The sequence below is a fragment of the Hyaena hyaena genome, unplaced genomic scaffold, assembly GCF_003009895.1.
Source record: "Hyaena hyaena isolate Hyena2069 unplaced genomic scaffold, ASM300989v1 scaffold_28, whole genome shotgun sequence".
NCBI lineage: Eukaryota > Metazoa > Chordata > Mammalia > Carnivora > Hyaenidae > Hyaena > Hyaena hyaena.
Genome location: NW_024080660.1, coordinates 4,410,271 through 4,433,099, shown reverse-complemented (window position 1 = coordinate 4,433,099; position 22,829 = coordinate 4,410,271). Strand labels below are relative to the sequence as shown.

The 22,829-nt window shown below is 52.9% G+C and overlaps 1 protein-coding gene and 1 long non-coding RNA gene across 2 annotated transcripts in view; one reads left to right on the top strand and one right to left on the bottom strand.

Annotated features, from left to right (window-relative positions):
* Nucleotides 1-2,932: 2,932 nt before the first annotated feature.
* LOC120228942 lies at nucleotides 2,933-7,975 on the bottom strand. Its single transcript, XR_005527631.1, has 4 exons — nucleotides 7,795-7,975; nucleotides 5,339-5,438; nucleotides 3,478-3,605; nucleotides 2,933-3,326 (listed from the first exon to the last, which is right to left on the bottom strand). It is a non-coding gene; the product is annotated as an uncharacterized LOC120228942 (long non-coding RNA).
* Nucleotides 7,976-18,027: 10,052 nt separating this feature from the next.
* The window catches only part of LRRN2 (leucine rich repeat neuronal 2), a 62,134-nt gene continuing 57,332 nt past the window's right edge, over nucleotides 18,028-22,829 (top strand). Inside the window, exon 1 of the mRNA XM_039227641.1 lies at nucleotides 18,028-18,073. The gene's annotated coding sequence lies outside the window, so the exon portion shown is untranslated. The remainder of the gene's footprint in view (nucleotides 18,074-22,829) is intronic.

Genomic DNA, 22,829 nt, shown 5'->3' with positions numbered 1-22,829 from the left:
TGTGAAAGGAGCAGAGTATGGGGTGGAAAGAAAACAGGGGCAGCCCTCACTGTTGTCATGGCAACACAGGCAAATCCAACTGTGCCCGTAAACACCAGTGTGTGAGTCTTTTTCTAAACCAAAGCCCCAGGACAGAAAGGAAAGGGGGACAGCAGAGCCTGGGATATGGGAATCACCCCCAAAGAGCTTGCTCCCAGCATGGCCCAGGGCCCCCCACCAGGAGCAGGAATGGGGGATCCTTTCAGAGCTCACCTCTCCCTTGGAGCAGAGGAAAACCCCGGATGCAAAGGGCCTTGATCTAATAGCAATGGATCTAATGATTATGCACACAGTTTGTGCACGGGTACCGGTGGGGCTGTGGGGGGCAGGGGGGTTACCTGTCAGGAGGGCAAGAAGGTGGCACAGCTCTGCCCACATATATCCCACAAAGCTGCAGGAGCTCATTGCCAGGACCAGGACCCTGGTGAGGCCCGGCCCTGCTGAATTCTCCCTGGGATGGGGTGCTGGGCTCCACAGGGATCCCAGGAAGGCAGTTCCCTCCAGCTGGCTGGGGGAGGGGTGGTCTGGGAGAGGTCTCCACTGGCCACTAGGGAAGCTGCATTCCCCACCTTGACTCCCTTCCTTTTTATCCTCTGGCTCCCCTGTTGTCTGCTCGACTTCCCTTTTAGCTCTTCTCTTCCTGGCTGCCCTTCCTCTCTGCCCACCCACCATGCTTTTGGCTCCTCTTCCTCTCCCCTTCTCTCTTCTGTCTGCCTCTGGTTCCCCAGGTCCTCCCCCCACCCCACCTGCCTTCCCTATTTAAATCGATACCAAAGCCAGAGGAGTAGGTGGAAAAATACGGCGCTGGGGACAGCAGGGAGGAAGGCTTTAGCGGCAGGCTTTTTGCTTTCTGCCACAGTAGAACCACAGCAGACATCCCGAGAGGCATTACCATGGGGATATAGGTCACCCACGCAACCCTGGCACTCACAGCCGGCACCCCAACCCAACGCTCTCCTTCCCTGATGGCAGGAGACAAGGAAGGAGAGAGGGGCCACACCCCAGGCCCATCTGGCATGTCACACTGCAGCTCATTGTGATTCTAGACCCATGGGGAAACTGGAGCTTTCCCAAGTGTGGTTCCTCTTGGGTCCAACCCCCTCAGGAATCCTAGGTATTCTGCATTTGTTGAAGCCGCCCAAAAGCCCCGCAGATGGAGTCCTGTACTGATGTACCAAGGAAGCAGGGAGGAGGCCGGGGTCCCTGTTCTGGAGAGTTCCCAGAGTGGCTGGAACACACATGCCAGGCCGGTGTGCTGGATGGGCCAAGATCTGGGGCTGGGAGGGAGGACGTGGGTTGGCCCAAATGTGTGGTGTGGACACGCCGGTTGGGAAGACTTTCTCCAGAACTGAAACTAAAGTTCAGAGGCACCTGGATGGCTCAGTCAGTTAAGCGTCCGACCTTGGCTCAGGTCATGATCTCATGGTTCATGAGTTTGAGCCCTGCATCAGGCTCTGCACTGACAGCTCAGAGCCTGAAGCTTGCTTCGAATTCTGCGTCTCCCTCTCTCTCTCTGCCCCTCCTACTTGTACTCTGTCTTTGTCTCAAAAACAAATAAACATAAAAAACTCTAAAGTTTAGTAATAAAGAAGGCCCTTTGATTCCCATTCTGCTTAAGCCATAAACCCACCTGGTGAGATAGGAGCCATTACTAACCGCCCATAAACAGAATTCCTGAAGCTTACAGACCCTATCTTTGGAGGAACTACTCACCAAGCCTCTCCCCAACTGGGGTGGCTACGTTAGGCATAGGCCAGCCGAAGAGTGTCCCCGAGGAACTGTTGGCCCTGGAGGAGCCCGCCCCCCACAGTGGATCCAGATTTATATCCAGAGTCACCCAAGTGTCTCCTGGATCCTAGGGTGTGGGCTGTGGGGGTAATGAGTGGGGTTGTCATCCCAAAAGCCTTTACTCCCAGTCTAGGGCCCCCACACTGTGGGGAAACATGGATTCTGGGTGCCCCGAGTGCCTGGGGTTGGGTGTCAAGGATCAATCAACAGCATGTGGAATTGCGTGTGTGTGTGTGTGTGTGTGTGTGTGTGTGTGTGTGTGTAAAATGACTGAATGCACACACACAGACAGAAAAGAGAGAAGATCTGTCCAGCAAGCACCAGTTACTGAGCCCGCACACTCAGTGGACTGGAGTACTTGGCTTCCTCCTGGTATTTACCAGTTCACACTTGTGGCTCATAGGGTTGTTGCGGTTGTTACCAAATTCTAGACATTCTAGAGCACTCTGGCTTTTCAGAGCTCTCTCTCATCTAATATCTCACTTGCTCCACACAGCAGTTTCATGAGGATCACTTTCCTAAAACTCCCAAGATAATAAGCTCTAAATTCAGAGAGGTTAAGTGACTTGCCCAAGGTCACACAGCTTATTAGATCTGACAGAGTACTTCTCAGATGTTTCCAGCAGGTCAGCAATGTCTGCTTTTTCAAAAAGAGATGGCACATTGCTTTGTAGCTCATTGGTCAACATTGGCCTAATACCACCCAGGGAACTCTCCCCTCTGGGCTGGGGCCAGGATGGGATGTGTGGAGGCAGCCGCTCTACAAGATGAGATAATAAGGAACAAACTAAAACCCCTGAAAGAACCCACAAGATTTGTGACCTGCATGTCAATGTCAATGTATGCGCCCACATTCACATTGCCCAGGTGCCCTCTCCCTCGGTGCCCTGGGTGCCCTCTCCCCGAGTAGTGACCTCCTTGCTGCCAGGCCTGCTCCCAGAGCAGAAACCCTGATCTAGAAGAGGGAGAAGCCCTCCTTCCTGCGCTCCAAGCTCTGTGCATGTGGGCAGGATACACACACACAATGACTTGTCACAAGCAAAGAAAACAAACAAATGCAGAGGAATCAGTCAGCTGCGGGAGCTTTACACAGCCATGGGGGGTGGGGGCGGGGATGGAAAGAGCAGAGCCGCATCAGCAGGGGTGCTGGGTCCAAACAGCTGTGTTGTGTTCGGGAAGTAACTCTCAGGCTAAGCTCTGGTGGGTACATACGTCCTGAGCCTGCTCCCTGTACGGTCTGCAACTGCACTCCTTGGCAGGGATGCTTAGACCCCATAGGCTCTGACCCAAGTCCTGAAGCTCCCTTGGGTCTGGAGCAGGAAGGGGACAGGGCAAGGGGCCAGAGTAGAGAGGAGGCGCTTCTGTAGAGGGCTGGGCCCAGAAAGCCAGGCCTGTCCTGGCACAGCCACACAGCTGCACGGGCACCCCTCCTCAGCTCTGTTGGGTCCTTCCATGAAAAGAACTGGCCTCCTGAACCAGCTGGGAGAGAGAAGCCATGGCTGGCACAAAGGGGGAAACAGAGGACACATATTCAGGTCATACTGAACGTATAGCCGGGCCCCTTCTTGCAGCTCTTCCTCCCCGCTGGCCTCATTTGAGATCTTCTGGAGGTTGATTTAAATCAAGCTTAAAAAAAAAAAAAATCCCTACCTTGTATCCCCTGGTTTATGTTCCCCAGGCTCCAGTTTCCTGCTTGTAATTTGGACGGCGCCGAAAAGATATAAACATCTCTCCGTTTGAAGAGCCCCCGAGGAGCCTACAGAAGCTCCCTGGCTGTTCTGCGATCAGGGAAAGTGCTGGAGGTCAGAGATGCCAGCGCTCCCGGCCCCCCCGCCTCAGGCCTGGGGTTGCTGGCAGAGGGTGGGGTGCGGGCCTGCCTGGGGAGAGCAGGGGGAGACACGGAGGGAGGCTCCTGAGCTTCCCTGCACCATGGCCCTTTCTGCGGTTTACAGCCGGCCACCTAATTTATAAGCTGTTTTTACTGCTGTTGTCAAACAGCCACAAACCAAAGAAATAAAGTAGCCAAAGGAACTATGTCTCCTCTGCCTGGGCCCTCCCAGCCTATCTGCTGGGTCAGGGCCTCTAAGGAGCTGAGGAGCCCAGGTCTGCTGTGACAGACCCTCCCAAGTGACTCCCTCGGGCTGGCTGGCTGCCCTAGGACACCTTGGTGAGAGCTCCCAGGCTCCCTGCAGAGAAATGAGGACAGGCCCCAACCTCACTGCCTCTAGGCTGAGCCTGCGTGGAAGCTGCTCTCCAGCCCTTTATGCAGCTTCCTGGCCAGCAGCGACCTGGTGCCGGGAGGACCGGGCCTGAGGATGATGTTTGGCAGAAAGAAGGGGGTGATAATGTCATCACCCCAGGCCCCTGCTCTCCCCAGGGGACAGTCCAGCCATCGCTTTGCTTGCCCACAGCCCTCAGGGTCCATAACTGATGGCCCCTGGATTAGCACTTGACTATATGCTGCTGTTCTCCTGTGGGGAATTGTGTCTTCTGTGAAATGATGACGGCTTTGGGGCCCCCTTCTTGTCTCTTCTGGGTAGGGCCCGGGGCAGGCAGGTGGCAGATACAGATACATATGTGAGAGGAATCGGCATGATTCTGGGAGGGAGTCCGGGTGAGAGCACATGAGGAAGGCAGCTGAGGGGCGGATGTAAGGGATCCCGGGGAGGGAGTTGGCCCCACTCTGGACCCTCCCAATGAACTTCGGGGAGGAAGGCGAGAGGGGGATCTGGCTGTTTCTGACAGCCTCTCCTCTCTGGTGGGCCTCAAACACATCAAGTGCTCCGTTAGATGTAGAAGGCCTCAAATGGCCTCTTCCGCAGTGAGAGATGTCAAGGCATGGCCTCTGGTCAACCACGCACAGGAGATGGTATTTATTACTCTTATTTAGAGATGACAAAATGGAGGCTGAGAGTATGCACAAGACTTGCTTAGGTCACATGCCCAGGAAGTGGTGGAGTTGAAATTCACACCAGGTCATATGAGTCTTAACTTTTGTGTCTTTAATCATTCTCCATACTGGAAGTCAGGAAGAAGGATGCCTAAATCCCCTGGTATGTGTGTATATACATGTGTGCATGTGTGTGCATGCTCATGCTTGCATGTGCATGTGTGTTTGGGTGTGTCAGGGAGGGTGCTTGTTTAACCAATTGGGGGGTGCGGTCCAGTCTGCCCAACAGCACTCCAAATGCCCACACCCTCAGACGCTCAGAAGGAGCTGATCCTTCAGAGTGTAAACCTGGTACTCCAAAAAGGAAAGGAGCCCCGAGGAGAGCCAGAAGCATCTCCTTTTCCTGACCTTTCCCCACCCCTTCAGCCCCTTTTAAAGATCTGGTCCCAGAGGAAGTAGTGGGTGGGGGCACAGAGCAGTGCTGGATCTAAGTTACTGCCAGGACAGCTTAGATGAAGTCCGACGTCTATTGTCACCCAAACTCCCCAGTTACCAAACCGGAGCTGCCAACCCGAAATTAATGTATGGAACTCGTTCTCCAAGAAGGGTTGCGTGAAGTACCGTGGTGGGCTGTCCATCAGCTCTGCCAATAGCCACTGCAGGGTCTCAAAGTCTTCATCCACAGAAGGAGGGGCTCTGTCCAGGCAAGTCTAGTCTGTTTCTAAGGAGATGGGAAGAGAGGGGAGATATACTCTTACCTGATTGCTTGCCATCCTGGGAGCCCCAGAAGATCAGGATGCAAAAGGTGGGGGAGGACCTAGACGAGCACTAGGGAGATGAATTGTAGAGGTTTGGGAGGGGAGAGAGAGCAGAGGTCTTGCAGTTGTGCACTTGGAAGGGAGTGATGGAGGCTAAAGGAATCAGGCCTTAGAATGGTTCTTTCAGCCCCACCCCACCCCCCATCCTGGACACCCCCAGGGCAGGGAACACTATGTATCCCATGACACTCGTGACCTCAGATCACCAGGAACACATCATGAGTTCAGAGACTCGGCCCCAAAATAAAGCCACAGTATACCTGCAAGTCCTAGGGTAATTGAATTCAGGATCTTCCTTAAACTTGAAGATGAAGCTGATTAGGCTTAGGATAATCAAATAAACAAAATAAGTTTATAGTCCTACTGCACAGGGTAGATAATCCACTTAGAATACAATACCCCAAGAGGAGGCAGAGGCTGGAAATGCATAGAGCTCCCAGACGAGATTATGATGATTCTGGGAAAATGGCTTCATTGTGGGTTAGAAGAAGAACTAAAGCATTTCAGCTATGCTCCTAATATTGGAGAACGCCCAGAGGATCTGGCCCTTCCAAACCTGTCCTGAGCGTCATGCCCGAGATCACAGGGAGACCAGGGCTGACAAACAGCGGTAACAAAAGCTGCAGCTTCTTTCTTTGTAACAAAAACAAAAACCAGGAAATGAACCCTGGTACCATCCACAGACCTTGTGCAGATTTCAAAGTTTTCACGTGCACTCATACACGCACATGCATGTGGTTCTATGCAATTTTATCACATGTGTACAGTCCCATAACCCCCACTATGATCAAGGTATGGAACAAGATCCCTCACGCTGGCCCTTTATAATCACACCGCACTCTGTTCTCCTTTTTAACCACCCCAAACTCTGGCAACCACTAATGTGTTCTCCATCTGTATAATTTTGTCACTTTGAGAATGTCATATAAATGGAATCATGCAGTATGTGACCTTTTGAAATTGGCTCTTTTCACTCAACAGAATGCCCTTGAGATCCATCCAGACTGCTGCATGTATCGATAGTTCATTCCCTTTTTTTGTTGCCGGGTCGTATTTTGGTGGCTTGGATGAACCACAGTTTGTCTGATCAGTCACCCAGTGAAGGACATTGGGGCTGTTTCTAATTCAGGGCTATTGCAAATAAAACTACTACGAGTGCTTATGTACAAGATTTTAAGTGGACACAAGCTTTTATTTCATTGGGACACATGTCCAGCTAAGGGAGTGCAGGATCACATAGTAAGTATATGCTTAGTTTTTAAGGAACAGCAGTTGGGGGCAAATGGACAGATAGACACAGCCTGGAACAGCAGGCTGGGAAGGGAATGTACGCGTATTTCTCTATAAAGACGAAGGTTGCAGGGGACCCTCCGTGAAATGGCCACAGGCAACTGGAAGGAAATGCTGTCTGAGCACCAAAGCTATTCAAAGCAATCCAGGGAGAACTCAGAAACAAACTGTGAATAGCAGAGTGGTACTGGCCTCCAATAAACCACTTAACCACGCTAGAAAGATGGATTGACCGGAATGATTTTCAAGCCACCATCATGTGCTGGTAAAAGTCAGGGCCCTGTACACAAAGAGCACAATCAGAGAGCTTAATCGTCCACCAAGGAGTTGTGTGGTCCAGGTGCAGCCTCACCTGACCACAGGGGCCGCCAAGTGGAGGGCCCTGGGACCATTCAGTCTCTCTCTCAACAGACATTAGCTGAAGCCCTACTCTGTGCATAGCACTGTGCTAGGCTTCTGCTTATGCCAAAAAGAAGCTGGTATCTGAACAAGTAGCAAGCATCTGAAGGTGAAACCTGAGTTCTACAGAACAAGATGCTGCTGAGGGCAGTCCCGGGGCACTAAGAAAACGACCAGGTCCACCAGCTGGAGCTTCTGAAACGGGCAGACTCTAGAACATGTGGCTAAGGAACAATGGCTGACACTCACTGAACACTTTGTCAGGCACCAGTATACTGTGCCAAGCACTAGATTGGAATCTTTTTAATATTTATTTATTTATTTATTTATTTATTTATTTGAGAGCGAGAGACAGAGAGCAAGCAGGGGAGGGGCAGAGAGAGGGAGACACAGGATCCGAAGCAGGCTCCAGGCTCCGAGCTGTCAGTACAGAGCCCGATGGGAGGCTTTAACTCACAAACTTCGAGATCATGACCTGAGCTGAAGTTTAGACGCTCAACTGACTGAGCCACCCAGGCGCCCCTCTAGATAATAATTTCATACTATAAGATTCATGCAACAGATACTTACTGAATTTCCTACTATGTGCCAGAATGACCAAGGAAGACACTGATTTCACAGGATGCGGAGGACAAGAGACGAAAGTGTCCTAGAATAGTCCCAGGCAGACGCGATCAATGCTCTTGTGATTTCCTGTGCTAGGTAGCTGGCAATGATTCAGTGATTCTCCAACAGGGAGGGGCAGGGGAGCCTAACCTCCAAACTGGAACTTAAGCAGAGATTGAAAAGCATATTCAAAATGATACCGTAATTATTTGGAAAATAAACATTTCTTTTATTTTTATAGCAAAAACCAGAGTAAGTCAGGCTTTAATAAAATGGTCTTAGAGCACCTACACAGATAATTCTCAAAGAGGGCCAAGTTCTGGGACAAGACACAGCAGAATCTCTGAAGGTGTGTGTGCAATTTTTATGCTCATCACAAAGAGAGTTTGAGTGAAAACAAAAACCGACCCTACAACGCTGTAGCAGGCGGTTGCTCTCTTTGCCCCGGCCCTACCCCCTTCTTACACAAGAGACCCTCTCTCAACCAAAGGTAGAAAGCAGGAGTTTCGGAGCATCAGGTGCCTCCTGTCCCATCTTTCTTTGATTAATACTGTCCTTTTCCTCCAAGAAGCCCTCTGTAGATGTCAGGTGGTTCCCCTTTTTTCTAAAGGTTGTCCAAGGAGGGGTGCCTGGGTGGCTTGGTCGGTTAAGCGTCCGACTTTCGCTTAGGTCATGATCTCGCAGTTTGTGGGTTCGAGCCCTGAGTCGGGCTCTGTGCTGACTGCCAGCTCAGAGCCTGGAGCCTGTTTCAGTCTGTGACTCCCTCTCTCTCTGACCCTCCCCTGCTCACGCTGTCTCGCTCGCTCTCTCTCTCCTAGAAATAAATAAACAAAACAAAACAAAACAAAACAAAACAAAACAAAACAAAACAAAACATTTAAAGGTTGTCCAAGGAATAAAGTAGTTCTCGTTCTGGAAACTGACTGGAGTCAGCCATGGCCAAAAAATTCACTGTTAGTGAATTGGTCAGAGGGGCCCCCTGGGGAGTACAGGTCCTGCTCTTCAAGCATTCTCTTCAGGAACTCTGGGGGCGCCCGGGTGGCTTAGTCAGTTAAGCGTCCGACTTTTGCTTAGATCATGATCTCACGGTTCGTGGAGCCTCGCGTCGGGCTCTGTGCTGACTGCCAGCTCAGAGCCTGGAGCCTATTTCAAAGTCTGTATCTCCCTCTCTCTCTCTGGCCCTCCTCTGCTCACGCTGTCTCTCTCTCTCTCTCCTAGAAAGAAATAAAAATATTTTAAAAAAAGAAAAAAAGAAAAAAAGGAACTCTGACAGTTGGAAGGCAGGGAGACCAGTAGTGGGAGACGATAGGGTTTCCAACCCGAAGCACCCCCAAACATCAATCTGGCAGCCCCTAGAATGTTGTAAACCTCAATCAGTGGAAAAGGAGCCAGATCAGCTTCTTCTCTTTGTCCTTAAGAAAGGAAAAAAAAAAAAAAGATACATTCCAGATAATTTCACCGTGATGAAAGAGGAAGAACCGCTGAAGTAGCAAAGGAAATAAATTAACGCCATCTCAGCTAAAATCACACACAACTAAAACCTGGATCTGAATGTACTTTCCTGTGGAGAGAGAGCATCTTGAAAATGACATGCGTTAGTCATCCACTCCAGCCACCCAACTCAGTGTGTGGGGAGACCAGACCATCTCTGACATTGTAGGGGAGGGAGGGAGGGACAGGGGCTGGGTGCCTGACCCCAGTCCTGAGGCTTGTCCTCCCGTCTGGAGGCTGAAAAGTCCACTCCTCTGTGAGCACAGCATCCAGGGTGAGCCCCGGGCTCCTGCCTCACCTGTGTCTGTGATGGGGTTTGGACCGGGAGCTACTTGCGCAGAAGTCCACAGAAGTGGCCCAAGCTCTTGGATTCTCTGCCGTGAGTCCTTGCCTGCAAGGAGCCCAGTATTCCAGGGGCCGCCCCCTCAGGCCTCCCCATCAGGAAGATCCGTCCCCCTCAGCTCAGGGATACATGCCGTGAGTTTATTTCCTTAGCTCTCTTCTTCCTCCCACTTCTCTTTTTCCTCTCCTAATTTTTCTCCTTCCAGAAAAGAAAAGAAAGCCCCCAGCAAAGGAGAGGAGTTTGTAGTGCCTGAAGAAAAGCACACGGAAAAGTCTTCATGAACCAAAAGGCCCTGGGGTCCCCACACACCGAGGCTGGTGCCCAGTGACAGGCTGTTCGTCACCAACCCCAAGGTGTCAAATGGGAAGAAACGGGATTCGTGGCAGAAGGAGCTGTAAGGACAAAATATAAGGATGAACTTTCTGAAAGTGAAAATTCGAATCTCTTTGACAAGCGGTGCCTGGGGACCATGGGATCGCCTTTCCGTGAGAGGCAGGGAGTTACGGAGGGAGAAGGAAACAACAAACTAACAATCAAACAGATCCAGGAGACTTCCACGAGGGAACCAGGGGCCTCCTCCTCCTCGCCGGGAGTCCGGCCTCCGAGAGCCTCCTAAGGACTAAGTGACACCCAACAGCGAACACTCGTGGCACAGAGTCAGGGGCTCAGGGTCAATTGTCCCCAAGCTGCTAACATGCAGGGCGGCTCCTCAGGACAGGAAAATGGACCAGGTTGACCTCTGCCTGAAGAAAGAACCACTTAATCTCTCTCCAGGGAGCACCCAGACCCAAAATGTACAAAGGTGCCCACTCTCGGGGTCCTGCAAGGGCAAGGTCAGCTCCTGAGAGTGAGTGCTTCCTTTAAATTTGGCATCCGAGGTGCTAGCTTGCCTCATTCTAGTTCTAGAACGCTCTTCAGCCCTCTGCCTTTGCTGTTCGATGTGTTTCTAGACCTGAAGGATACAACAGCCGTTGATGAAGCTACAATCCCAGGGGGTCATCTGGACTCATTAGTTTTTACTGATTCAGTTCTCCCTGAACCCATGGAGGTGAGATGAAAAGGACAAAGTCAGACAGAGCCAAAATCACCCGATCAATAGTGCTGCTTGATCCAGGGAACAACTCAGACACTCACTCCTGCCCTAAGAACTCCTAGGTGGGGACCCCCACCCAGAGGCGAAGGGTGGGGAGGGGCAGGCGGATATATGGGAGGATTCTGATAGGAGAAGTCAGTCAGGAGCAAGGTCTTCTGCTGGGCACTCTGGGCAAAGAGTAATGAATGCTACAGTTCCTTGGGGGAGTTTATAATTTAAGTAGGAAGGCGGGATACCCAGTTAAGGTAACTTCTCAGATGAACTGCAAATGATTGCAAATAAACATAAAGTGGTGTAAACCAAGACTATTCCTGCAGAAGGGAAACATAGTGGGGGGGGGTGTCAGAATCAGTAGTGAATGGGGGAAAGCTTCTGGAAGGAGTGGAACTTTCTCCATGGTTTATTAATAGCGTTCTTCAAAGGGCAGTCCTCAGAAGCACTTGGGGAGCTCTAAAAAATGCAGTTCAAGAGCGCCCCACTTCAGCCCTACTAGGTGAGATCCAGGAAATACGTTTTAATCAGTTCCCCAGGTGGTTTTTTTGCACACACAGCTTCAGAAGCATGAGTTCAGGAAGCAAAAATAGACCCAGGTGGTGGCTGCTGGGACAGACCTTAGGAATGAGTTTTGGAGAGCCCTGTGAGCTCTAAGATCTATGTTGGAATTAGTCTAAATATTGGAAGTAAAACCATAAAGACTTCCTTCTCTGTGAGAAAATAAGAAGGAAAATAGAAGGGTCAGAGACAGTACAAAGAGAAAAGGACAGGATTCAGATACATGGAGCCCCAGTTTCTTTGCCTTGTGAACCATTGCTGAAACGAAATGTTCAGAAATGAATAGAGTCTGATTGGAAAAGAAGACCGTCAACAGAAGTAATGCCAAGTAAAAAGGCTGGATTTGAGTAAATACTCTATTCTTAACATGTGAGATACCCCACGTGTGTCTTATTTGCAGGCTTGGGAATCAATAGCCAAGATTTGGTAAAGACCCATGGTAAGAAATGCACTGAATGCCATAACTCAGTACACACATATGTGTACATGAAACTGGGAAAAGTATTAATGAAATACATTCCTTCCTATCCTATTTCATTTTTTAAAACAAGTCTTATTGTAACCTGCTAATGAGTCTCCACATGTAGTTTGAGAGCCACCGAAGTAGATAGGAGGTGGGAAATAAGTGCTTGGAGACAAAGTCTTCTTGAGTTTCAAAAGTTATTTCAAACGTCAAATGAAAATGTGCTGTGCGTCCCTGGTGCTAACCTTTCAGAAAACCTAACCATTTTCTGCGTCTGCCTTCAAGTATCTATCTTCTCAAAAATGTACTCCTCCAGAAAGATCATTCCAGATCACCCTCATCCAACTTCAAGCACCCCAAGTTCCCTTAAATGTCCCCCACTCCTGGTGTGTGTGTAGGCGGTCCTTGATGTATAGACGCGTACTTCAAAATCACTGAGGGGCGCCTGGGTGGCTTAGTCTGTCAAGTGTCCGACTTTTCGCTTAGGTCATGATCTCGCTTAGGTTCGTGGGTTCGGGCCCCGCGTCGGGCTCTGTGCTGACTGCCAGCTCAGAGCCTGGAGCCTGTTTCAGAGTCTGTGACTCCCTCTCTCTCTGACCCTCCTCTGCTCATGCAGTCTCTCTCTCCTAGAAATAAATAAAGCATTAAAAAAAATATCACTGAGGCACGCCCACAAACGATGCTGCCTGGTTGGTCTCTTTTTAGAGGTGCAGGGAGGGGGGGTGCTGGGTGCACCAAACCCTGTCCCTCAGCTTCGGATGTCTGACATCTCCCTCTTGCCTTTACAGGCTCCATATGGAGGGAAGGGGGAGTCTCTCTGATCCTCTCCACCGCTCCCTCCTGCCCCCCAAAATAGCAAACCTCCGGGGAATCTTTTGTATACATTAAATTAAACAGAATGGGACTCAGTTACCATATTGCCCAGCTTAGCTGTTTTGTATACTCAGATTCAATTCAACAGAGCATAAGTGTGTCATTTACAGTTGATTAAATATGGTGTTTATGGTATTTATATTTATCCCTATAAAAAAGTTGGGCACCAGGACCTTGATGAGGAATGTAATTTCCACGATCATACGTTTCTGGCAAAACAGAGTCAACCTCCATCATTTTTACCTGCAGTGCCTTTTCCAGGCGTCTGAGGCACCCCTGCTGTTCCACGCAGCTCCGCCACCTGCAATGTCCTCCTGCGCTTCTGGTTCTCTGTTCCAGGGGTTTCTGTGGATCCTGGGAGCTCCCTAGGGCAGGGGCCAGGGAAGAAGCCGCGGCCTCTCAAGAAAAAGAACAAACACAAAATTCGGCCCAAAGGTGATATTTCTTTAGAACTAGAGCGATCACAGCACTGTACACAAGCCTTGGAAACTCAGACCCCTTTCTTCTAATATCTCTTCATTCAGTGGACCAGAAATGCTTACATCAAAATGCTTCCTATTTGCAAAATGGCCTCCTCTCCCCACCTAGAACACGCCACCTTTCAAAAGTTTTTTTAATGTTTTATTTATTTCTAGGAGAGAGAGAGAGAGACAGCGTGAGCAGGGGAGGGTCAGAGAGAGAGGGAGTCACAGACTGAAACAGGCTCCAGGCTCTGAGCTGGCAGTCAGCACAGAGCCTGANGAGCAGGGGAGGGTCAGAGAGAGAGGGAGTCACAGACTGAAACAGGCTCCAGGCTCTGAGCTGGCAGTCAGCACAGAGCCTGACGAGGGGCCCGAACCCACGAACCGCGAGATCATGACCCAAGCGAAAGTCGGACGCTTAACCGACTAAGCCACCCAGGCGCCCCAACCTCTGCCACCTTTCATTGCCCTCCCTCATCCCACAAGTGAGCAACCCTAAAGGTTAAGCTTCATCAGCTTCCCCGCGAATCTGCTTCTGCTTCCCTCTGCTCACCTTTCACTGTCTCCCAACAGCCAGAACAGGGCTCTGTACTTGCTGAGCCCAAGCAGGGAGCGGTCAGAGAGCAATGGGAGCCTTGGGCTGGGGTGTCTCCAAACAGGGGTCATCCACTGACCTGAATCAGAATCACCCGGAGAGCTTGTCAAAATGCAGATTCCAAGAACTGCCGAATAGGGCCCTGGGGAGGGCCAGGGCTCTGCATTTGTGTACACGCTGTAGGTGAAGCGTAAGCCTAAGGGCCACACTCTCTACCTACTAGGGCCAATGGCGGGGCAACAGTCCTCTGTGACTCCAGAGGCCCCGCCCAGGGTCTCCTGGGGGGTGAGGGCTTGGCTGGGCAGAGGCTGTCCACCCACTGGAGGACCCACTGGAGGAGGTGCCCCACATCCCCAGCCTTCATTCCCTGACTCGGCTCCTCTGCCAGGCTCCTCCACTCTTTGCTGCCCCATGCCACCTTGCTCAGGGTCTGACCCCTGCTTTCAGAGCCCAGTGAAATGAACTGAGGATCGCTTGCAGAGCGTGTACCCAGCATCCTGCCTAGCGGGGGCTATGCATGGCTAAGCTTAGAGATTAAACTGACAGGGCAAAAGGTCAATAACAGGGCCATTAAATCCTCGGGAGTGATTACCTAAGAGCTCCCAAAAGACAGAACACTGAGTCCCCATCTTTTCCCAGCAAAGCATCTGGCTCAGAGGGGCCACCATGGGAGCAGGTTGAGAGAAAAACAGGGGCACCTGGGTGGCTCAGTCAGTTGAGCGTCGGACTTTGGCTCAGGTCATGATTTCATGGTTCGTGGGTTCAAGCCCTGTGTAGGGCTCTGTGCTGACAGCTAGCTCAGAGCCTGGAGCCTGCTTTGGATTCTGTGTCTCCCTCTCTCTGATCCTCCCCTGCTCACACTCTCAGAAATAAATTTTTTAAAAAAATTAAAAAATTAAAGAGAGAGAGGAACTACCATTTACCGAGGTGTGCTCTGTGCCAGACACGTGTAACCCCTGTTACATCTCACAACAGTCCTGTGAGTATGACTTAACACCCTCATTGCTACCCTCATCTTGAAAAAGTGTCACCAGGTAGCAGTTCAACACTAGGACTTCACCATCAGATCGCCCCAGGTTTAGCTCTCCACTCTATCACTGCGAGTGATGTAATGTGACGCATGTGTTCCCCCCCCTCCATCTCCAGAGTCCTAGGGTTGGTGAAATTTTCAGTGAGCCGATGCACAAATGTGCTTAGCAATCATGGCTTACATGCTGGGATCCAGCAAGTCTCAATTGCTATTATTGAATTAATATTGTTCCACAAGAAAGAATTAGAGCTCAGAGAAGTTAAGCATTTTTCCTGAAGCAGCACAAAGGAAGAGTTTCAAACCTCTGGCTCCAAAACCTGTGCCCTTTCTCAGTCTCACTGAGTACATGAAACTTAAGGTCAACTCAGGAGAACGTTGCCTCATTCTCTCCTTACTCACCATGCGTCTTACAGGGTCTGTCGCTCAGGACCCAGCCACTTGGCAAACGTTCCTTGCTTTCACCCTATCTATTTTTTTTTTTTAATGTTTATTTATTTTTGAAAGAGACAGAGAGAGAGCATGAATGGGGGAGGGGCAGAGAGAGAGGGGAACAGAGGATGAAGCCGGCTTTGCACTGACAGCAGAAAGCCGGATGCAGGGCTGGAACTCACAAACCTTGAGATCATGACCTGAGCTGAAGTGGGATGCTTAACAGACTGAGCCACCCGAACATTCCCACCTTACCTATTCTTCAGCAATCAGTTAGTGAGCATCTACTCTAAGGTACTAGTCCTGACGTGATGCTGTGTGGACAGTCTCAGTCCCCCAGAGGCTCATGGTTTGGTTGGGAGCTGAAGCACATGTGACAGATATTTCAGGGGCAGGGGAGGTGGACGCTGGATTGAGCGCTCAGGGCACTGAGAGGATAAGGGGCTGGTAACATCTCCTTCTTTGCATGATCAGCCTGTGAATACACTGACATCGGCCCTCAAGAGGGTGAGGTGGCCCCACTGAATTGACATAGGGCCCAAACACTCATGCTCAGAAGTCTGGAGTCAGGTTTTCACCTCTTTCACTCAGTGAGTCATTGTCAGAGTTCTGCCAGGTCTTCCTGACAAAAGCCCATGGCACTTACTGTCCATGTTCACGGCCCCCTCCCCACTGCTCCCCAGTGCCTCCTCCCTGGTCTCCCATTCCCCTACCTCTTTCATCCCAAATGCCTTGTCCACAGCTAACCTGCTCAGCCTGACAATTCAGGCTCATCAGCTGCCCCCACTCTGCATGCAGAACTCCGATATGGTGCTACAGCCAGTATGTTTCAAGAACAGGGTTCAGATTCTGCCTGTAGATCTTAAACTCTCTGAGCTTCCATTCTCCTGTCTGTTAAATGGGGTAAGAGCCCACTCAGAGCGGAAAATGAGAGAAATATGTGAAAAGGCTTAGCATCTAATAGTAGCTCTGTAAATTGCCTCTTGCCCCCTACCCTCCACACAATGCATTCTACTCTGCCTGGCTCCACTTTCCTGCCTTTGCTGGTCTCTGTTTTTCCTGCCACTTCAAATCCTGCCCTACCATTCAGACTCACCTTGACTCTCAACTCGTCGATAAAACCTTCTGTGAATAACTCTCGCCAATAACAGCTTTCTCATTCCGTATTTCTGTGGCGCTTCCATTACCTTGAGATGTTAAAATTTGTTTCATATACCTCCAACTCATCCTTCTAAGTTCTTTGAGACTATTATGCCCCACAGCAGGGGTGGAGGGTGGAGGCATGAGGTGGTTTAGGAGGTATAATGGGAAAGAGCATGTGCTTATTGGATATATGGAAGGTGAGAACCACTCTGTGCCCTTCAAGCAGACTTTATAAAAGCCTCCAGGCATGGAGTTACCACTGGCTGTGCCCTTGGAAGAGGCAGAACCAGAAAGCTCTGTCAGTGTTCCATGCGGAGCTCAGCTCACAGGAGGCACTGAGCTCAAGCCCTGAATGAAGGAAGACAGACTGGATGGCCGTCACTTCTGGGTGGACTCCTTATACCTTGGGCTCCCCTTCACCCACCCCCCTACTGTGGGTTCTGGCAGGCTCTGCTCAACACCCATCATAGAGCTGAGCCTGTGTGCATTCTGAGTGACCCAGGCTGAAGGCCCCACCGAGACAAGGGCCATAAGCAGTTGGCTCCAGCAGGAGACCCACTCTCCTAAGCCCTGATTTCGTGGTAGTGATCCTGCTTTCCGAAGGCACCAGGCAGCAGCCCGCACTCACCTTCAGCAGGGATCAGCTCCTGCTCTCCTTTTCCCAGTGCTCATAGCACAGCCAATAGAATGGACATCCCCCGAAGGCCGAGCCCCTGAGCCAACTTGCCAGGTCCTGCCCACCACCTATGTAGATTGACATCCTTCACTTAGGGTCAGGACGGGGTCTTCCAGAATGCCAGAGCTGCCCAGCTTTGGAAGGGCGTGAGGACTGGTGGGGTGGGCTGGTAGCATTTCACTTCATTCTTTAGGATGCGAGCTGCCTTTGCCAGGGAACGAGTTCTAACCCACCCACTGGATTCCTTAGTCTGCTGTTAACTTCCGGAGGGTAGCAAAAAATGCGGTCTCCGGGGCATGCTTTGCCTGTGAGATGCACCTGCCCTCTAAAAGCTGCTGTATTTCCCCTCTGTCCTCCTGGCCGTTGCAAGAGGCTGAGGCAGTACCGGAGAAGCCATCCCTTTCCCCCTCAGATCCGGGCGCCCCGTCCCCTTCTTTCAGCCAAGCCTGGCGTCCAAAGGCACGAGAGGACCACCGGCCCCAGCGACTCCTGGCCCCACCCTACTCCTCGCTCCCGGGTGTGTGTGCGCGCTAGGGAGAGGGGGCCTCTGGCCATTCAGGAGTTAAACTGGCAGCGGGACTGGAGGGGGGTGGCGTGGCTTGCAGACGGGGAGGAGGCGACCGGAGCGGGCCGCGGAGGTTGGGGGAGCGGCGGCGAAGCGGGCGAGCAGGTTGAGCGCGAAGCCGGGAGGAGGGGCGCGCGGAGGGGCCGGGGCGCGCGAGGGCCTGCTCTGTGCACTTGCGGCCGCGCGGCGCGGAGGGAGCGCCCGCCTGTCGCCCGCCAGCCTCCGGCCACGACGCGCAGGGCGGCGCGGAGCCCGGGGCGCGGACGGTGCGGGCGGGGGCGGCGAGGACGGCGATCCTACCCCCGCGCTCGCCGGGCTCGGGCCCAGGACCCAGGACCGCTCCCCGGACAACTCCGCGGCGGGGAAGGCGCCCGCGACCCTGCCCGGCCTGTGCCGCCAGCGGCGGCGGCGCGGAGGGAGGGCGCGCCCCGGCCTTCCCCAGCCCAGCCCGGGCCAAAGCCGGAGCCGTGCGGGGCGCGGCGGCGCGGGCGGCGGACGGCGGTCCCGGGAGCCCGGACGGCAGCCGCGGGTGAGTGTGCGGCCCCGGGTTGAGCCCCGGGCGGCGCGGGGGCCGTCGGCGTGGCGGCGGGGGAGCGCGGGGCCCGGGTCCCCGCCGCCCCCGTTTCCCCCGCCGGGCCGGGCGGTGGCTGGGGGAGGGGCGGGCCGTGGGGGACGCCGGCTGCGAGCTGGGGGCTTGGGGAGGGAGGCGGCCGCCGGGGCTGACGGAAGCAGGGCTCGAGAATGTAAAGAAGGCGGCGGATCGCGCGGAGAGCAGCCGAAGCGGCGGGGGAGGGGGCGGCTGGGCCTTAATCCCCCCCACCCCCCGCCCGCGGGGAGGCCCGAGCCGCCCCAAACTGTTGCTGGGCAGAGCGGCGCCCGGAGATGTCGGGGAGCCGAGAGGTGGCAGAGGGGATAGGGAAGCCGGGACAGGGGCGGACTGGCGGGGTGGAAGCTCTCCCGGGCCGCGGGGACTTCCCCTTCCTTGGAGCTCGGTGTCCGTGCGGAGGGACAAGGTGGCCTTGGTGTCTGTTCGAAGTATCTGGAACCAGGAGTCGGGCTTCTCCCGGGCCGGCTGGGGGATCTTGTCCGCAGCCTGGGATGGGACATTTGGTGTGGGGGATGGGCCGGGCTTGGGCCCAGGCTGGGGGCTCTGGGAGTGGGAAGCGGAGACGAAGGACAGCTCTGGGCCCACCGCAGCACCCAGGAGACAGGAGGGGTTGGCCAGCCACAGGTGGTCCGTCTGCCCTGCAGGCGAAGGGCGGCGCAGGCTCTGGCTGCCCAACCAGCGAGGAGCCGCTCTCTGGGTGCGGGGTTGGGTGGGAGGGTGGGGGGCTGACCTCCGTTGAGGGTGAGCTGAGAATCTAAAGAGATGCAGGAGAACTGGGCCCTGGGGGTGTTGCTGTGCTCCCCCTCTGTCCCTGCTCTTCCTCCCCCGCGGAAAGAACAGGAAGGAAAATGCCAGCTGGGCTTGGTGCTCCTTCCTCGGGCAGCCGCAGCTCCCATATGTTGGAGCCGACGCAGCTTCTAATTGGGCGACTGGCAGGGTCGGAGGGGGTGGGCCGGACCCAGCGGTTCAGTTGTCAGACATGCGCCGGTCAGTCCCCGTCCTCAGCTCCAGCACCCCAGGTGGTGGGGTCGAGATCCAACAGCCTCCCCCGGTCAGAGGGGTAGAAGTGGCTTCCCACCAGCTCCGTCACCGTCACCGTCATTGAGACTGGGGTCTTTCCATGCACTCCCAGGCCAACAGCAGACTCCCTCTTCCCTGCCAGCCTGGGATGGGCCCTGGTCCAGCAGCGTCTTCTTCTTCCTGAGCGAGAAAGCCAGGATCCGTTCCCACTGCCCACTGCTTCTTAAAGGTCCCACCAGCAAAGACCACTAGGCATGGGGTGGGCAGGGGCCGTGTATAGGGCGCTGATGCCCCCCCCTTGCCTGTGAGCCCTGTTGTTATTAGAAAAAAGTCCGATGTAGGTGGCCTGACCCACTTTCCTGGCTGGCCAGGTGCCCTTGTGTGGGGAAGGCAGAAAGAGAAGGACACAGCTTGGGGTCTGAGCCTTCCAGGCCCTTTTCTTGCCCCTGGGCTGGCTCACACCAAGTCTCCTCCTTCCTGCGTCGGGGGTCCCTCCAGACTGGGATGGGATTCTGGCCTCAGTGCCCTGCCAGGGGCCTGGGGGACACCTGGTATTAGGAGCATCCCCAAATCCCCCTGTCCCCTTGCACAGCCTCACGGGAAGGAGACAGCAGAGGCGGTGGGAACTCAGGGGTCTGCTGAGATAGCAGGCTTCCTTTGTAACTGTCCACACAGTTGCTCCCCACTTCATCCTTTCTCCCTGTGCCTCCCTCCTTCCTCCTCTTTCTCTCCTCCCATTCCCTCTCTTTCCTCCACCTGCTTCCTCTCCTTGTTTCCCTTTCTGTCCCCTGCTCTCCAAGACCTCTCCCTCCCTCCCTTCCTTCCTGCTCTCTGTCTCCACCTTTGCCCCCCTGCTCTTCTGAAAACTGCAGCGTAAATCACAAGGCAGGCATGTGTGCTCCCCGACATCCTGAAGGTGGGGACACATGCACTGTTGACTTGGCTGTATTCCTTTTGTAGAGGCAGAGCCTGGGCTGGCAGGCCAGGCAGCTGCATTTCCCTGGCATTTGTCCCTGGACCCTGCCATTTGTCCCTCCTAACCCACTCCCCCATCTTTTTATTTGAAAGAAAAAAAAGGAAATCCATTGCTTTAAAAAATAAAAAAATTCAATAATTTGTTGAGCACCTACTATGTGCCTGGTACTATTTTAAGAGCTGAGGATACAGCAATTAAACAAACCTCTGTATAGGGGCACGTGGTGGCTCAGTTAAGTGTCTGACTCTTGGTTTGGGCTCAGGTCATGACCTCATGGTTCGTGAGTTCGAGCCCTGCATCAGGCTCTGCACTGACAGCGTGGAGCCTGCTTGGGATTCTCTCTCTCCTCTCTGCCCCTCCCCTGCTCATGATGTCTCTGTCGCTCTCAAAATAAATAAATACACTTTAAACAAACCTCCATGTCTCGGGGCAGAAGTGAACTTGTATTTGGGCTTCCCCACCTGATTAGCTCTGCGTCCATCAGGCTTTTTCAAAGACCCACTGCTTGGGTTGGGGGAAGGACAATTCTAGTGAACTGTCATCATCATCGCAGTGAGTGGGTGACCTCTAGCCTGACAGGCCCATCTCCACAACATGCCACTTACCACAAAGCTTACAGACCCAGGGTCATCCTGTCATTAAGACATTTCTGATCTGAAAGGCTGGACCCATTCGTATCTCACCATTTATCTGAGAGGTGGAGGAGAAGGCCACTGTTTTAGACTGAGACGGGAGACAGAAACAAACGTGTTATTTGGCACATGCCAAGCACCAGTCCATCAGGACCTTTACGAAAACTATCCCATTCAATGCTCCTGACCTTCGGAGGTCTAGATTATCACCCCCGTCTTCATAGCTAGGATATTGAGAACCAGAGAGAAGAAACTACTGGCCCCACGTCAAATAGGTCTCTGTTTTGAAATCACTGACTGTCTGCAATTCCTTTGGCCTTTATGATGCCTGTGGCACCTGGTCACTTGCACAGTTATCTGAAGTTACATTGTAACCAAATTTTTCAGAAGCATGCCTCCTCTTCTCAGTTAGGGTGTTAGAATATACAAGGATTCGCTGAGTGGTTGCATGAGTAAGCTGTCTCAAGTGATCAGGCAAGGCTGTTTGGAGGAGTTGGGACCCTGATAGAGGAGGCAAGGACAGTGGGTCTTCCTCATCCCACAGAGATCCGTGACAAGCTGTAGGTAGGCAACGAACCCCCCCCCTCCACCTGAACTCCCACTCTGCATCCAGGTAGAATTGATGGGGAAATTGCTGTTTTCATTCAGGGTCAGGGTGTCAGAGCTTGGTCCACGGCCAGTGTAATGAGTCAATTTCACTGGGTTCTCAGCCTCCTTGGGCAAGCGTGGCCTCTATAAATGCTTTAAGGCCAAGAATGGGGGTAGGAGTCTTTCAAGTATGCAAGAGCTGCTGGGAAGAACAGTGGGGGCAGGGCTGGATGGGACAGGGTAGGAAGAGTGACCAAGGAACACAAGGGGAGGAGCACAAAGGCAGAAGATAAGAGAAACAAACAAACAAAAAACAGAAGGCAAAAGACAAGACAGCAGCAGACAAGACAGGCAACACTGAGGTGAGAGCGCTAAGAGAGTGAATAAGGGGGTGTGCCTTTATCTTACATTTCCCAGAGGGGCTCGCTTTCTCTGACCTGCAGCTCAAAGGCTGGAATATTCACCAAGTTAGCCTGAAGCAAGTATTTGCTTGTACAGTCAACCCATCTTTTCTGAGCACCTACTGTGTACCTGTGCTGGGTGCTAGGGACAGAGGCTAATTAGGTGTCACCCCCCCACCCCCACCTGCCTTCCAGGAATTCACAGTTAAGACTGTAGAGTCTGTGGAACCACACGGCTGGGGTTCAAATCCAGGCTTCCCCACTTCCAGCTAGGTGACACTGGACATGTCCTCTAACCTCTCTGCGCCTCGGTTTCCTCGTGTATAAACAGGATAATCATAGCACCTACTTCGTAGAGTTGTCATGGTGATTAAATGAATTGATACGAGTAACGAGTCAGAGCAGGGCCCCGCACAGGAAGGGCTGTGCGCCCAAGTGGGCGGTCGGTCCTAGCAATGATGAAGCCAGCGCTATAATAGAGGGATGGGCAGTTAAAGAGGTGACCATCTCTGCCTGCCGGTCAGGATAAGGTTCTCAAAGGATGTGATATTTGGGGCAAGGCTGGATTCAACCAGGCACGGGGTGATGGGTCTGAGGATTGCGGTGCCGAGGGCGTCTGGGACCCCAGAGACGGGTATGAAAAGGAGTCGTGTTGTATGCGCGTTGCCTCCTATGGAGACCAGAACACCTTGGACCTGTCCCTCCTCAGCCTCTTTGTTTCCAGTGCTCAGAGAGGAGCTTCCAGGGGGACTGGCAAGTTGCCCAGAACAGCCCCATACTTTTCAGCCGAAAACTAGTGGCCTTTGGGGCAAGGGATCGGCCGGGACTGGCCTCAGGACCATGGTCTCTCAGATGTTCTGATGGCCTGAGGGAGCTGCCTTTTAGGAGGTGAGCTGAACCAGGTTCGGTTTAGAATTCTGTTTCTCTCTGTACATTTCTTCCACCCACACCTTCCCTGCTGATCAGCATTTGATGGACTCAGAGTCCTGAGATGAAGCACAGAGCAGGCAGAGGGCTCTTGGGGTGACAGCTGTTTCTCAGCCTCCACCTCCCGTACTGAA